The sequence below is a fragment of the Cryptomeria japonica genome, unplaced genomic scaffold, assembly GCF_030272615.1.
Source record: "Cryptomeria japonica unplaced genomic scaffold, Sugi_1.0 HiC_scaffold_61, whole genome shotgun sequence".
Lineage (NCBI taxonomy): Eukaryota > Viridiplantae > Streptophyta > Pinopsida > Cupressales > Cupressaceae > Cryptomeria > Cryptomeria japonica.
The window spans coordinates 77,501-92,500 of NW_026728883.1; the positions used below are offsets into that span (position 1 = coordinate 77,501).

Here is a 15,000-nt window from a genome sequence, read left to right on the forward strand (position 1 = left end):
CTCTCGAAGGAAGGCCTCGGCCTTAATCGTCCACGACAAACAGCTCGACGAGGCATGAAGCACCCACGGGAGCCGGAGCACGACGATGCAGAGTCTCGGTTCACAGGAGCCTGGGAAGAACATCCCGTACGGAACCCTTTACCCGAAAACATCCGAACCGCACATGCTCGCGACAGTCCTGCCGTTAGAGAATGCACCGTGCACGCGACCGAGTAAGGCCACTCAGAGACATCCATTTCCCAGGTATATGCCCCCTACGCACTTTTGGTGGCGCAACTCGCACGAACAGTCCCACCTCGACCCCGTATACAAGCTTTTTTGCCTCGAAGAGTTCGTCGGAGACGAAGAAGCAACCTTCAGTGCAACCGTAGCACTCTTTTGTGCAACCGCCCAAACAACGCCCCCTCTACCCTCTGTCGAAACACTCGGCATTGCTGCTCCCTAAGGTGAGCTTCTCCTCATAGGCAATTCCGCTCTTATCCGGTCACGTTTGTGTGCCCGAATTTCGCAAGGCAACCTCCATGGGACATGGAAAAGACTCGAGAAGAGAGCTCGCTCACGGGAGAGAGAAGCCAAGGAGACCACGAGAGTGCTGAGAGTGGGACAGCGCTGAATAGGCGGGAGAAGCCTGCGCGTATAAACGGAGATATATATCCAATTGCAACGAAGGAACGTGCCAAAGATCGAGAACAATGGCAGAAATGCTAGTAACGTGCACTTCGGGACCAACGCATCACCGGAAGACAACCGCCAAACATCGAAAGAGTCGCGATGCTCCGCAACCTACGTGCAAAGCGGTCGCACACCGGGTAAGGGAGTGAGAGCCCCAAACATAGCTGGGCGAGGCGCTCACTCCGCTCTTTAATATCTCGTTAATACCGCCAAGGAAATGGCACAAGCACACACACACAAGCATCCTCGGAAGAGGACAGTTCGAGTGACAGGTCAAATCCAAGAGTTCCGAAGACTACCTCCAGGAACAATCGGGAACAAGACCGATTACAAGTCGTCGAGTCTGTTACTGGGCGAACACGAGATGCGCACAGGAAATCGATCAGCCCTCACAATGGCCCAAGGCCAGAGATCGGACTGCTACGATTTACCCCAACAATCATCGTGCCACTCTTCGCAGAGAGGTGATAGACGCCAACGAGCCCGCGCATAGCAATCGAGGTGTAAAAAGGGCGTTGAAGGCAGGAAGCCTGGACGAAAGAGGCTACGAGGTCACCTCGAAGCGGTCTAAGAATCGGGCGCACTTGGGGCGACTACCAGTGCCAACCCCTTATCCCGCGGTGCGTCCGACACACAGAAATTTCCAAGGCGGCCAAGGAGCCTCCCCGCATAGCAATCGGGGTGTGAGGTTACGGATGCAGCATTGATAGCAATCGAGGTGGGAGGCGAAGGATGCAGAAGTGAGAGCCGAGGGATGTAGCAGAGATAGCAATCGGGGTGTGTGATGCAGAAGAGATAGCAATCGAGGTGTGCGGTGGGAAGGGCCCAGCAGCCAGAATGCATGAAGCGACGGATGAAGCAGTGATGACAACCGGGCTGTGAGGAGAGGAGGGATGCAGCCAAGAAAGCAATCAGGGCTCGAGGCAAGGGATGCATCAAGGATAGCAATCATGTTGTGAGGCGAGATTCCAAAGGCTAAACGTGAGAGGCTGCAGGGTCGACTCAGAGAGGTCTATGCATGTGAGAGGCTGAAAGCAAGGTCAACTCGGAGCGGTCTATGCATCGGGCGCGCTTGGGGCGACTACCAGTGCCAACCCCTTATCCCGCGACGCGTCCGACAAAGAGAACGTTCCAAGGCGGCAGAGGAGGTTACCAGCCGAAGGATGCAGTAGCAATAACAGGTATAGTTCCGCGGCGGCCGAGAAGACTCACCGCATAGGAATCGGGATGCGAGGCGAGGGATGCGGCGGGAAGGCCCCGACGGCTAAACGGAAGAGGCTGCAGGGCCGCCTCGGAATGGTCCAAGCATCGGACGTGATTGGGACGACTACCAGTGCCAACCCCTTATCCCGCGATGCGTCCGATACACAGATAGTTCCAAGGCGGCCGAGGAGCCTCACCGCATATCAATCGGGGTGCGAGGCGAGGGATGGGGCGGGAAGGCCCCAACGGCTAGACGGAAGAGGCTTCAGGGCCACCTCGGAATGCTCCAAGCATCGGACGCGCTTGGGGCGACTACCAGTGCCAACCCCTTATCCCGCGATGCGTCCGATACACAGATGGTTCCAAGGCGGCCGAGGAGCCTCACCGCATAGCAATCGGGGGTGCGAGGCGAGGGATGGGGCGGGAAGGCCCCAACGGCTAGACGGAAGAGGCTTCAGGGCCGCCTCGGAATGGTCCAAGCATCGGACGCGCTTGGGGCGACTACCAGTGACAACCCCTCATCCCGCGATGCGTCCGATACGAAGATGGTTCCAAGGCGGCCGAGGAGCCTCACCGCATAGCAATCGGGGTGCGAGGTGGGGGATGCGGCGAGATGGCCCCAACGGCTAGACGGAAGAGGCCACAGGGCCGCGTCGGAATAGTCCAAGCATCGGACGCGCTTGGGGCGACTACCAGTGACAACCCCTTATCCCGCGATGCGTCCGATACGAAGATAGTTCCAAGGCGGCCGAGGAGCCTCACCGCATAGCAATCCGGGTGCGAGGTGGGGGATGCGGCGAGATGGCCCCAACGGCTAGACGGAAGAGGCTGCAGGGCCGCCTCGGAATAGTCCAAGCATCGGACGCGCTTGGGGCGACTACCAGTGACAACCCCTTATCCCGCGATGCTTCCGATACGAAGACAGTTCCAAGGCGGCCGAGGAGCCTCACCGCATAGCAATGGGGGTGCGAGGTGAGGGATGCGGCGAGATGGCCCCAACGGCTAGACGGAAGAGGCCACAGGGCCGCCTCGGAATAGTCCAAGCATCGGACGCGCTTGGGGCGACTACCAGTGACAACCCCTTATCCCGCGATGCATCCGATACGAAGATAGTTCCCAGGCGGCCGAGGAGCCTCACCGCATAGCAATCGGGGTGCGAGGCGAGGGATGCGGCGAGATGGCCCCAAAGGGTAGACGGAAGAGGCTGCGGGGCCGCCTCGGAATAGTCCAAGCATCGAACGCGCTTGGGGCGACTACCACTGCCAACCCCTTATCCCGCGATGCGTCCGATACACAGATAGTTCCGAGGCGGCCGAGGAGCTGGGGGATGCGGCGAGATGGCCCCAACGGCTAGACGGAAGAGGCTGCAGGGCCGCCTCGGAATAGTCCAAGCATCGGACGCGCTTGGGGCGACTACCAGTGACAACCCCTTATCCCGCGATGCGTCCGATACACAGATAGTTCCGAGGCGGCCAAGGAGCCTCACCGCATAGCAATCGTGGTGCGAGGTGGGGGATGCAGCGAGATGGCCCCAACGGCTAGACGGAAGAGGCTGCAGGGCCGCCTCGGAATGGTCCAAGCATCGGACGCGCTTGGGGCGACTACCACTGCCAACCCCTTATCCCGCGATGCGTCCGATACACAGATAGTTCCAAGGCGGCCGAGGAGCCTCACCGAATAGCAATCGGGGTGCGAGGCGAGGGATGCGGCGAGAAAGCCCCAACGGCTAGAGGGAAGAGGCTTCAGGTCCGCCTCGGAATGGTCCAAGCATCGGACGCGCTTGGGGCGACTACCAGTGACAACCCCTTATCCCGCGACGCGTCCGATACACAGATAGTTCCAAGGCGGCCGAGGAGCCTCACCGCATAGCAATCGGGGTGCGAGGCGAGGGATGCGGCGAGAAGGACCCAACGGCTAGACGGAAGAGGCTTCAGGGCCGCCTCGGAATGGTCCAAGCATCGGACGCGCTTGGGGCGACTACCAGTGACAACCCCTTATCCCGCGACGCGTCCGATACACAGATAGTTCCAAGGCGGCCGAGGAGCCTCACCGCATAGCAATCGGGGTGCGAGGCGAGGGATGCGGCGAGAAGGACCCAACGGCTAGACGGAAGAGGCTTCAGGTCCGCCTCGGAATGGTGGGCGCGTACCAGTGACAACCCCTTATCCCGCGACGCGTCCGATACACAGATAGTTCCAAGGCGGCCGAGGAGCCTCACCGCATAGCAATCGGGGTGCGAGGCGAGGGATGCGGCGAGAAGGACCCAACGGCTAGACGGAAGAGGCTTCAGGGCCGCCTCGGAATGGTCCAAGCATCGGACGCGCTTGGGGCGACTACCAGTGACAACCCCTTATCCCGCGACGCGTCCGATACACAGATAGTTCCAAGGCGGCCGAGGAGCCTCACCGCATAGCAATCGGGGTGCGAGGCGAGGGATGCGGCAAGAAGGACCCAACGGCTAGACGGAAGAGGCTTCAGGGCCGCCTCGGAATGGTCCAAGCATCGGACGCGCTTGGGGCGACTACCAGTGACAACCCCTTATCCCGCGACGCGTCCGATACACAGATAGTTCCAAGGCGGCCGAGGAGCCTCACCGCATAGCAATCGGGGTGCGAGGCGAGGGATGCGGCGAGAAGGACCCAACGGCTAGACGGAAGAGGCTTCAGGTCCGCCTCGGAATGGTCCAAGCATCGGACGCGCTTGGGGCGACTACCAGTGACAACCCCTTATCCCGCGACGCGTCCGATACACAGATAGTTCCAAGGCGGCCGAGGAGCCTCACCGCATAGCAATCGGGGTGCGAGGCGAGGGATGCGGCGAGAAGGACCCAACGGCTAGACGGAAGAGGCTTCAGGGCCGCCTCGGAATGGTCCAAGCATCGGACGCGCTTGGGGCGACTACCAGTGACAACCCCTTATCCCGCGACGCGTCCGATACACAGATAGTTCCAAGGCGGCCGAGGAGCCTCACCGCATAGCAATCGGGGTGCGAGGCGAGGGATGCGGCGAGAAGGACCCAACGGCTAGACGGAAGAGGCTTCAGGGCCGCCTCGGAATGGTCCAAGCATCGGACGCGCTTGGGGCGACTACCAGTGACAACCCCTTATCCCGCGACGCGTCCGATACACAGATAGTTCCAAGGCGGCCGAGGAGCCTCACCGCATAGCAATCGGGGTGCGAGGCGAGGGATGCGGCGAGAAGGACCCAACGGCTAGACGGAAGAGGCTTCAGGGCCGCCTCGGAATGGTCCAAGCATCGGACGCGCTTGGGGCGACTACCAGTGACAACCCCTTATCCCGCGACGCGTCCGATACACAGATAGTTCCAAGGCGGCCGAGGAGCCTCACCGCATAGCAATCGGGGTGCGAGGCGAGGGATGCGGCGAGAAGGACCCAACGGCTAGACGGAAGAGGCTTCAGGGCCGCCTCGGAATGGTCCAAGCATCGGACGCGCTTGGGGCGACTACCAGTGACAACCCCTTATCCCGCGACGCGTCCGATACACAGATAGTTCCAAGGCGGCCGAGGAGCCTCACCGCATAGCAATCGGGGTGCGAGGCGAGGGATGCGGCGAGAAGGACCCAACGGCTAGACGGAAGAGGCTTCAGGGCCGCCTCGGAATGGTCCAAGCATCGGACGCGCTTGGGGCGACTACCAGTGACAACCCCTTATCCCGCGACGCGTCCGATACACAGATAGTTCCAAGGCGGCCGAGGAGCCTCACCGCATAGCAATCGGGGTGCGAGGCGAGGAATGCGGCGAGAAGGACCCAACGGCTAGACGGAAGAGGCTTCAGGGCCGCCTGGGAATGGTCCATGCATCGCACGCGCTTGGGGCGACTACCAGTGACAACCCCTTATCCCGCGACGCGTCCGATACACAGATAGTTCCAAGGCGGCCGAGGAGCCTCACCGCATAGCAATCGGGGTGCGAGGCGAGGGATGCGGCGAGAAGGACCCAACGGCTAGACGGAAGAGGCTTCAGGGCCGCCTCGGAATGGTCCAAGCATCGGACGCGCTTGGGGCGACTACCAGTGACAACCCCTTATCCCGCGACGCGTCCGATACACAGATAGTTCCAAGGCGGCCGAGGAGCCTCACCGCATAGCAATCGGGGTGCGAGGCGAGGGATGCGGCGAGAAGGACCCAACGGCTAGACGGAAGAGGCTTCAGGGCCGCCTCGGAATGGTCCAAGCATCGGACGCGCTTGGGGCGACTACCAGTGACAACCCCTTATCCCGCGACGCGTCCGATACACAGATAGTTCCAAGGCGGCCGAGGAGCCTCACCGCATAGCAATCGGGGTGCGAGTCGAGGGATGCGGCGAGAAGGACCCAACGGCTAGACGGAAGAGGCTTCAGGGCCGCCTCGGAATGGTCCAAGCATCGGACGCGCTTGGGGCGACTACCAGTGACAACCCCTTATCCCGCGATGCGTCTGATACACAGATAGTTCCAAGGCGGCCGAGGAGCCTCACCGCATAGCAATCGGGGTGCGAGGCAAGGGATGCGGCGAGAAGGACCCAACGGCTAGACGGAAGAGGCTTCAGGGCCGCCTCGGAATGGTCCAAGCATCGGACGCGCTTGGGGCGACTACCGTTGCCAACCCCTTATCCCGCGATGCGTCTGATACACAGATAGTTCCGAGGCGGCCGAGGAGCCTCACCGCATAGCAATCGGGTTGCGAGGCAGATTATTGGGAAGGGAACCCCCTGGGATGCGGCTCAAGCAGTGCCCAAAGGGACTGGAATGCGGAATCACATCGAGAGACCCAAATGCTATACGAGGGCTCAAATCGAATTATCGATTTGGCCACGACATGGACGCATCGGAACGACTACCTTTGCCGAACCACTCGCAATTGCATCCATACCGAAACCAATAGACATTTCCGTTAGAGCCCTCGCATAGCATTCGGGAATCTCGCATGCCCCTCTAAATCGACCAATGCTGGCGCTCAACGAAAATCCGAGCGCTACCACCGTTCGAGCGCCAGCATTGGTCGAGTTAGAGGGGCACGGGGGAGAATGCTCCAGTCAACACCTCCCCTATATAAGTTATTTGTCCGATTCTCGCACAACCGTAGTCTGCCTCGTCGAATCAAACAACGGTCCCAGATTCCGACTTCCGTTCCGTAGAGACCCAAAAGCTAGATGGAGGCTCGCAAGAAAGAGAGTCGGCGCATAGCAATCGGGTTTCTCGAACGTTTAGGGACCGAGCTCACTTGCGGATAGGGCAAAATCCGCCAAGCAACCCAAAAGCTAGACGGGGGCTCGAATCGAATCGCCTAGGCGGCCACAACAACGACGTGTTGGATCGACTACCAGTGCCAAACCATTCAGCAAGACTAGTCTGTGTCGAGGCCGGATAGAGATTCTCAGAGAGCGCCCGTATAGCATTTAGGAGACCTGCCGCGTCCCTCACACTCGACAAATGGTGGTGCACGTTTATAAATCCGAGCGATCCCAACCCTTTCAAGCACCAACATCGGTCGAGATAGAGGGGCACGGAGGGGGCTGCGTGAGACAACACAGTCCCCTATATAAGTTATTTGTCCGATTCTCACACATCCGAAGAATGGTCATCAAATCGGACAACAGCCCAAACTTCCGACTTCCGTCCCAGAAAGCCCAAGAGCTATCTAAAACGTTCATGGCCGGAACTCGATCGCGGCTATACCAGTCCGCCAAGCAACCCAAAAGCTAGACTGGAGCTCTAGTCGAATCACCTCTGTGGCCATTGCAAGGACGTGTTGGAGCGACTACCATTGCCGAACCATTCCGCAGGTCGAGTCCATACCAAGGCCGCATAGAGATTCACGATGAGCTCCTGCATAGCAATCAGGAGACTTGCCGTGTCCATCACAATCGATAAATCCTGGTGCAAGATTTTTGCATCCGAGCGCTCCAACCAGTCGAGCACCAGCATCAATCGACATAAACGGGCACGGGGGGAGGATGCTCGAGAACACTACCTCCCCTATATAAGTTATTTGTCCGATTCTCAAGCAGCCGAAGTCTGGTCATCGAATCGGGTCAAAGACCACAACTTCCGACTTTACCCACAATGCAAGTCATCGAATCGAACATCGGCCCCCGAGTCGGACTCCATGCGTATGTCAGGTCATCGGACCCAAATTCCGCCTTCCTGCGCATGGCGGGCCATCAATATCAACTCGGTCATCGGACCCAAACTCCGCCTTTCTGCGCATGGCACGCCTTCAAATCGGTCATCGGACCCAAATTCCGCCTTCCTGTGCATGGCGGGCCATCAACATCAACTCGGTCATCGGACCCAAATTCCGCCTTTCTGCGCATGGCACGCCATCAACTCGGTCATCGGACCCAAATTCCGCCTTCCTGCGCATGGCAGGTCATCGGACACAAATTCAGACCTCGCCAATATGCCTACGTATCGAATCGGTCATCGGACCCAACTTCCGACTTCATCCATACTGTAGGGTCTTTGAGGTTGGCGCGGTGCGCTCAACCCGGGGAGTCGACCCATCGAAGCATACACCTCCCCTATATAAGCTATTTGTCCGATTCCCACACCTGTGTAGTTTGCACCTCTGACCAGGACATCGACCCCAACTTCCGAACTCGACTGCAACGACGGCACCAGCGCCTTGGTGCGCACCTTGCGACGCACAGTCCCAACATTCGCCTTCCTGCACATGGCAGGTCATCGGACCCAAATTCCGACCTCGCGAGTATGCCTACATATCGAATCGGTCATCGGACACAACTTCCGACTTCATCCATACCGTAGGGTCTTTGAGGTTGGCGCGGTGCGCTCAACCCGGGGAGTCGACCCAACGAAGCATACACCTCCCCTATATAAGCTATTTGTCCGATTCCCACACCTGTGTAGTTTGCACCTCCGATCAGGACATCGACCCCAACTTCCGAACTCGCCTGCAACGACCGAACCAGCGCCTTGGTGCGCACCTTGCAACGCACAGTGCCAACATTCGCCTTCCTGCACATGGCAGGTCATCGGACCCAAATTCCGACCTCGCGAGTATGCCTACATATCGAATCGGTCATCGGACCCAACTTCCGACTTCATCCATACCGTAGGGTCTTTGAGGTTGGCGCGGTGCGCTCAACCCGGGGAGTCGACCCAACGAAGCATACACCTCCCCTATATAAGCTATTTGTCCGATTCCCACACCTGTGTAGCTTGCACCTCCGATCAGGACATCGACCCCAACTTCCGAACTCGACTAAAAAGACCGCACCAGCACCTTGGTGTGCACCTTGCAACGCACAGTGCCAACATTCGCCTTCCTGCACATGGCAGGTCATCGGACCCAAATTCCGACCTCATGAGCATACCTACTAATCGAATCGGTCATCGGACCCAACTTCCGACTTCATCCATACCGTAGGGTCTTTGAGGTTGGCGCGGTGCGCTCAACCTGGGGAGTCGACCCATCGAAGCATACACCTCCCCTATATAAGCTATTTGTCCGATTCCGACACCTGTGTAGTTTGCACCTCCGCTCAGGACATCGACCCCAACTTCCGAACTCGCCTGCAACGACCGAACCAGCGCCTTGGTGCGCACCAAAAGTGCGCACTTTTGGAGGGCACTTTTGTGCGCTCCAAAGGTGCGCACTTTTGGAGGGCACTTTTGTGCGCTCCAAAGGTGCGCACTTTTGGAGGGCACTTTTTGGAGGGCACTTTTGTGCGCTCCAAAGGTGCGCACTTTTGGAGGGCACTTTTTGGAGGGCACTTTTCTGCGCTCCAAAGGTGCGCACTTTTGGAGGGCACTTTTTGGAGGGCACTTTTCTGCGCTCCAAAGGTGCGCACTTTTGGAGGGCACTTTTTGGAGGGCACTTTTCTGCGCTCCAAAGGTGCGCACTTTTGGAGGGCACTTTTTGGAGGGCACTTTTCTGCGCTCCAAAGGTGCGCACTTTTGGAGGGCACTTTTGTGCACTCCAAAGGTGCACACTTTTGGAGGGCACTTTTTGGAGGGCACTTTTCTGCACTCCAAAGGTGCGCACTTTTGGAGGGCACTTTTTGGAGGGCACTTTTGTGCGCTCCAAAGGTGCGCACTTTTGGAGGGCACTTTTTGGAGGGCACTTTTGTGCGCTCCAAAGGTGCGCACTTTTGGAGGGCACTTTTGTGCACTCCAAAGGTGCGCACTTTTGGAGGGCACTTTTCCTGCGCTCCAAAGGTGCACACCTAGGTGAGCACCTTCGACCACACCTTGTAGCACACCAAACTCTGACTTTCGACTTCATCCGCAATGCAGGGTCTTTGAGGTTGGCGCAATGCGCACAACCAGGGGAGTCGACCCATCAAACCCAACACCTCCCCTATATAAGCTATTTGTCTGATTCTCATACATGCGTAGCCTGCAGGAGCAATTAGGACATCGACCCCAACTTTCGGCTTCTAAACGAAAACAAGGTCTTTGAGGTTGGTGTAATGCGAACAACTAGGGGAGTCAACCCATCAAACCCAACACCTCCCCTATATAAGCTATTTGTCTGATTCTCATACATGTGTAGTCTACAGGAGCAATTAGGACATCGACCCCAACTTTTGACTTCTTAACGAAAACAAGGTCTTTGAGGTTGACGTAATGCGCACAACCAGGGGAGTCGACCCATCAAACCCAACACCTCCCCTATATAAGCTATTTGTCCGATTCTCATACATGTGTAGCCTACAGGAGCCATTAGGACATTGACCCCAACTTTTGACTTCTTAACGAAAACAAGGTCTTTGAGGTTGGCGTAATGCGCACAACCAAGGGAGTTGACCCATCAAACCCAACACCTCCCCTATATAAGCTATTTGTCTGATTCTCATACATGTGTAGCCTGCAACAACGATTAGGACATCCACCCCAACTTCTGAATTCGTCTGCGTTGACCGCACCAAAGGTGCACGCCTTGGTGCTCACCAAAATCCGACTTCCGACTTCTTCTGCTATGCGGGGTCTTTGAGGTTGGCGCAGTGCGCACAACCAGGGGAGTCAACCCACCGAATGCAACACCTCCCCTATATAAGCTATTTGTCTGATTCTCATACATGCGTAGACTGCAGCAATGATTAGGACATCCACCCCAACTTTTGACTTCTTAAACAAGACAGGGTCTTTGAAGTTGGTGCAGTGCACACAACCAGGGGAGTCGACCCATCAAACGCAACACCTCCCCTATATAAAGCTATTTGTCCGATTCTCATACGTGTAGTCTGCAGCAGCGATTAGGACATCGACCCCAACTTCCGAATTCGTTTGCATTGACCGCACCAAAGGTGCACGCCTTGGTGTGCACCTTGGAGTGCACTTTGGTGCTCACCTCGGTGCACACTTTGGTGTGCACCTCGGTGTGCACCAAAGGTGCGCACCTTGGAGCGCACCAAAGGTGTACACTTTGGAGCGCACCACATAGGGTCTTTGAGAGGTTGGCGCAGTGCGCACACCAAGGTGGGTGTTGAGGTGCGTGCCGAGGTGGGTGGGTGCTAGGGTGCGCTCCATGGTGGGTGCCAGGGTGGGTGCGTGCTAGGGTGGATTCCAAAGAGGGTCATAGGGTGGGTGCCAAGGTGGGTTGGTGATATAGTGGGTTCAAAGGTGGGTACTAGGGTGGGTTCCAAGGTGGGTCACAAGTTGGGTGCCAGGATGCGTGGGTGTTAGGTTGGGTGCCAAGGTGGGCTCCTGCGTGGGTGGGTGCTAGGGTGGGTTTCAAGGTGGACGCGAGGGCGGGTGCCAAGGTGGGTAACAAGTTGGGTGTTAGGATGGGTGAGTGCTAGAGTGGGTGCCAAGGTGGGTGGGTGCTAAGGTGGATGCCAAGGTGGTTCACAGGGTGGGTGGGTTCTAGGGTGAGTTCCAAGGTGGGTCACAGGTTTAGTGCTAGGGTGCGTGTCAAGGCGGGTGTCGAGGTGCCTGGGTGCTAGGGTGTGGATGCCAATGTGGGTCATAGGGTGGGTACTAGGGTGGGCTGCAATGTGGGTGCCAAGGTGGGTAACATGCTCGGTTGGTTCTAAATTGGGTGTCAGGGTGGGTGTGCACCCACCTTGCCCGAGGTGGGTGCCAAGGTGCCAGTGTGGGTGGGTGCTAAGGTGGATGCCAAGGTGGGTGAGAAGGTGGGTGATAGGTTGAGTGGTAGGATGGGTGGGTGCCAAGATGGGTCACAGGGTGGGTGCAAGGGTGGGTAGGTGCTAGGGTTGGTGTCAGGGTGGGTGGGTGCTAGGTTGGGTTCCAAGGTGGGTGCGAGGGTGAGTGTCAAGGTGGGTCACAGGTTAGGTGCTAGGATGGGTGAGTGCTAGGGTGCAAAGGTGCCAGGGTGGGTGCTAGGATGGGTCGATGCTAGGGTGAGTGGCAAGGTGGGTCCACAAGTGTCAAGGTGGGTGCCGAGGTGGGTGCCAACTTGGGTTCCAAGGTGGGTGCCAAGTGGGCGACTGCTATGGTGGATGCCAAGGTGGGTCACGGGGTGGGTGCCAAGTTGCTAGGTTGTGTTCCAAGGTGGGTGCCAACGTGGCTGCTAGGGTGCGTGGGTTAAAGGGTGTGTCACAACGTGGGTGCCAGGATGGGTGCGCACCCACACTGGCCAAGACGGGTGCAAGGTTGGGTTCCAAGCCCGGTCACAGGCTGGGTGCTAGGATGGGTGGGTGCCAAGGTGGGCACCAGGGTGGGTGCACCCACCCTGGCCAAGGTGGGTCACGGGGTGGGTCCTAGGGTGGGTAACAGGGTGGGTACTAAGGTGCGTGCCAAGGTGGGTCATGGGGTGGGTGCCAAGGTGGGCACCAGGGTGGGTGTGCACCAACCCTAGCCAGGGTAGGTCACGGGGTGGTTGTCGGGGTGGGCGTCAAGGAGCCAAGGTGGGTGGCAAGTAGCCAAGTTGCGTGCCAAGGTGGGTGTCGGGGTGGGTGCCAAGGATCCAAGGTGGGTGCCAAGGAACCAAGGTGGGTGTCTGGGTGGGTGCCGAGGTGGGAGCCAGGGTGGGTCCCAAGGTGAGTGCAAAGGTGGGTGCCAGGGTCAAGGTGAGTGCCAATGTGGGTTCCAAGGTGCCAGGGTCAGGGTGAGTGCCAATGTGGGTTCAAAGGTGCTAAGTTGGGTGCGAGGTTGGGTGCGAGGGTGGGTGGGTGCCAAGGTGTGCTAGGTGGAAGCCCGGGTGGGTCGGCATCCCATGGGTGTCGAGTTGGGTGCCTGATGGGTGCTTCTTGTCAAGTTTTAGTCGTCGGGACTCATTTCGAGCCTTAGAGGTCGTTTCTTGTCCGGTTGCCCTGTCTTCGACCTGGGAACCCAATTTTGGTCCTCGGGTCCCATTTTTTTTTGTCTCGCATCCCACTTTTGGCCTGTGGCCTTTTCGGGGTCGATTCTCGTTTTGGGCATCAGAGCATGTTTCTTCTCCTAAAACCCAATATTTGTTTATTAAGTCTCGGAACACATTTTTGTTCTCGTGGACCCATCATGGGTCTTGGAACGCATTTGTGGTCCTTGGGTCCCATTTTGCATCCCGAAACTTGTGTTTTGGTGCTTGATCCCTATTTTGGGTGCCCACCTTGCACCAAGTGCGCACCCGGGGCAAACCGAGCGCCTTGGTGCACCGGGGCAAGATCGAGCGTGCACCCGAGGCGCCCCGAACATGCACCAAGGTGCACTCGGCCCACATGTGAGCGCAGGTCGTTGCGCCCGAGGTGGTGTGTGGGCACCGCGTTGCAGACGGGACACTGCACGCACACGACGCCCCGTCCAGGTGCACGCACGTAGGCCGGGCCGGGTGCACACCCGACGCCCTAGCAAGGTGCGCGCACCCGGGCAGGGCTCACACTTGGCGAACGGGGCGCACTTCGCGAGGGAGGGTGTGCACCTCGACGGGGGTGGGTGGCCGGGGTGGATTCGCACGTGGGTCGCGGTTTGCTAAGTACACACTGCGACAAGCTCATAACGGGTGCGATCATACCAGCGTTAGTGCACCGGATCCCATCAGAACTCCGCAGTTAAGCGCGCTTGGGCCGGAGTAGTACTGGGATGGGTGACCTCCCGGGAAGTCCCGGTGTTGCACCCTTTCTTAGTTTTTCGCCGGGCGTCGCAATGCTATTTGAATAAACCTTTTGCCCGTTTGCGTTCTCGTCGGGGCCGGGCCGGGCCGGGGTGCGCTGCCCGCACTACCGCGCGCGCGGGGGCGACACCGAGCGCGCACCCGAGGCGCCCCGAGCACACAGGCCACGGTGCAACCCGGGCGTTGTGCGCGCACCCCGGTGCGCCCGAGGTGCTGCGCGCGCACCCAGGTGAAATCGGTGTGCACCTCGGCCAGTGCGCGCTCGGTCGAGTCGCGCACGTTGGCCAAGGTGCACGGTGATGTTTCTTACTCTAAGGTTCCGCACCAGACGCCCGGGACAGGTGAGCGAAGCTGGGCGGGGCCGGGTGCGCGGCCGGGGCAGGTGCACGCAGCTGGAGAGAGCTTTGGAGCACACCAGAGGTGCGCACCTTGGAGCACACTTCGGAGCGCACCAATGATGCGCTCCATTCAAAAGTTTCCTGAAAAGGCAAAAAAAGTTGAGATTATAGAATTTCCCACTTGAGAGATTGTAAAAAAAAAAAATTTAAAATGAAGGAAACGCGGGTGCCAAGGTGTGCGCGCCCGGGTGCGCAGCCCAGCCAAGGTGTGCGCACCAAGGCGCCCACCCTGGCGAAGGTGCACGCAAGGTGCGCACCCGAGGCAAACCGGACAATTAACCCAACTTTCGACTTCGCGCGCACCTGCGCACCTTGGAGCGCACTTCGGAGCGCTCCTTGTTGCGCACCAATCTTGGGCACCTCGGAGTGCACCATGGCGCCCACCAAGGTGCGCACCCGGGGCAAACCGAGCTCCGACTTCGTGCGCACCTTGGAGCGCACGAAAGGTGCGCACCATGGCGCCCACCAAGGTGCGCAGCCCAGCCAAGGCGTGCGCATCAAGGTGCGCACCCTGGCGAAGGTGCGCACCCGGGGCAAACCGAGCTCCGACTTCGTGCGCACCTTGGAGCGCACAAAGGGTGCGCAACCCAGCCAAGGTGTGCGCACCCCGGGCAAACCGAGCTCCGAATCGTGCGCACCTTGGAGCACACTTCGGAGCCCTCCTTGGTGCGCACCGATGTTGCGCACCTCGGAGCGCACCCGGGGAAAA

At 58.8% G+C, this 15,000-nt stretch overlaps 1 non-coding gene across 1 annotated transcript; it reads left to right on the top strand.

Moving 5' to 3' along the window:
• Positions 1–13,780: 13,780 nt before the first annotated feature.
• LOC131863368 (5S ribosomal RNA) lies at positions 13,781–13,899 on the top strand. The gene has a single exon (XR_009362289.1). It is a non-coding gene; the product is annotated as a 5S ribosomal RNA (ribosomal RNA).
• Positions 13,900–15,000: the final 1,101 nt, after the last annotated feature.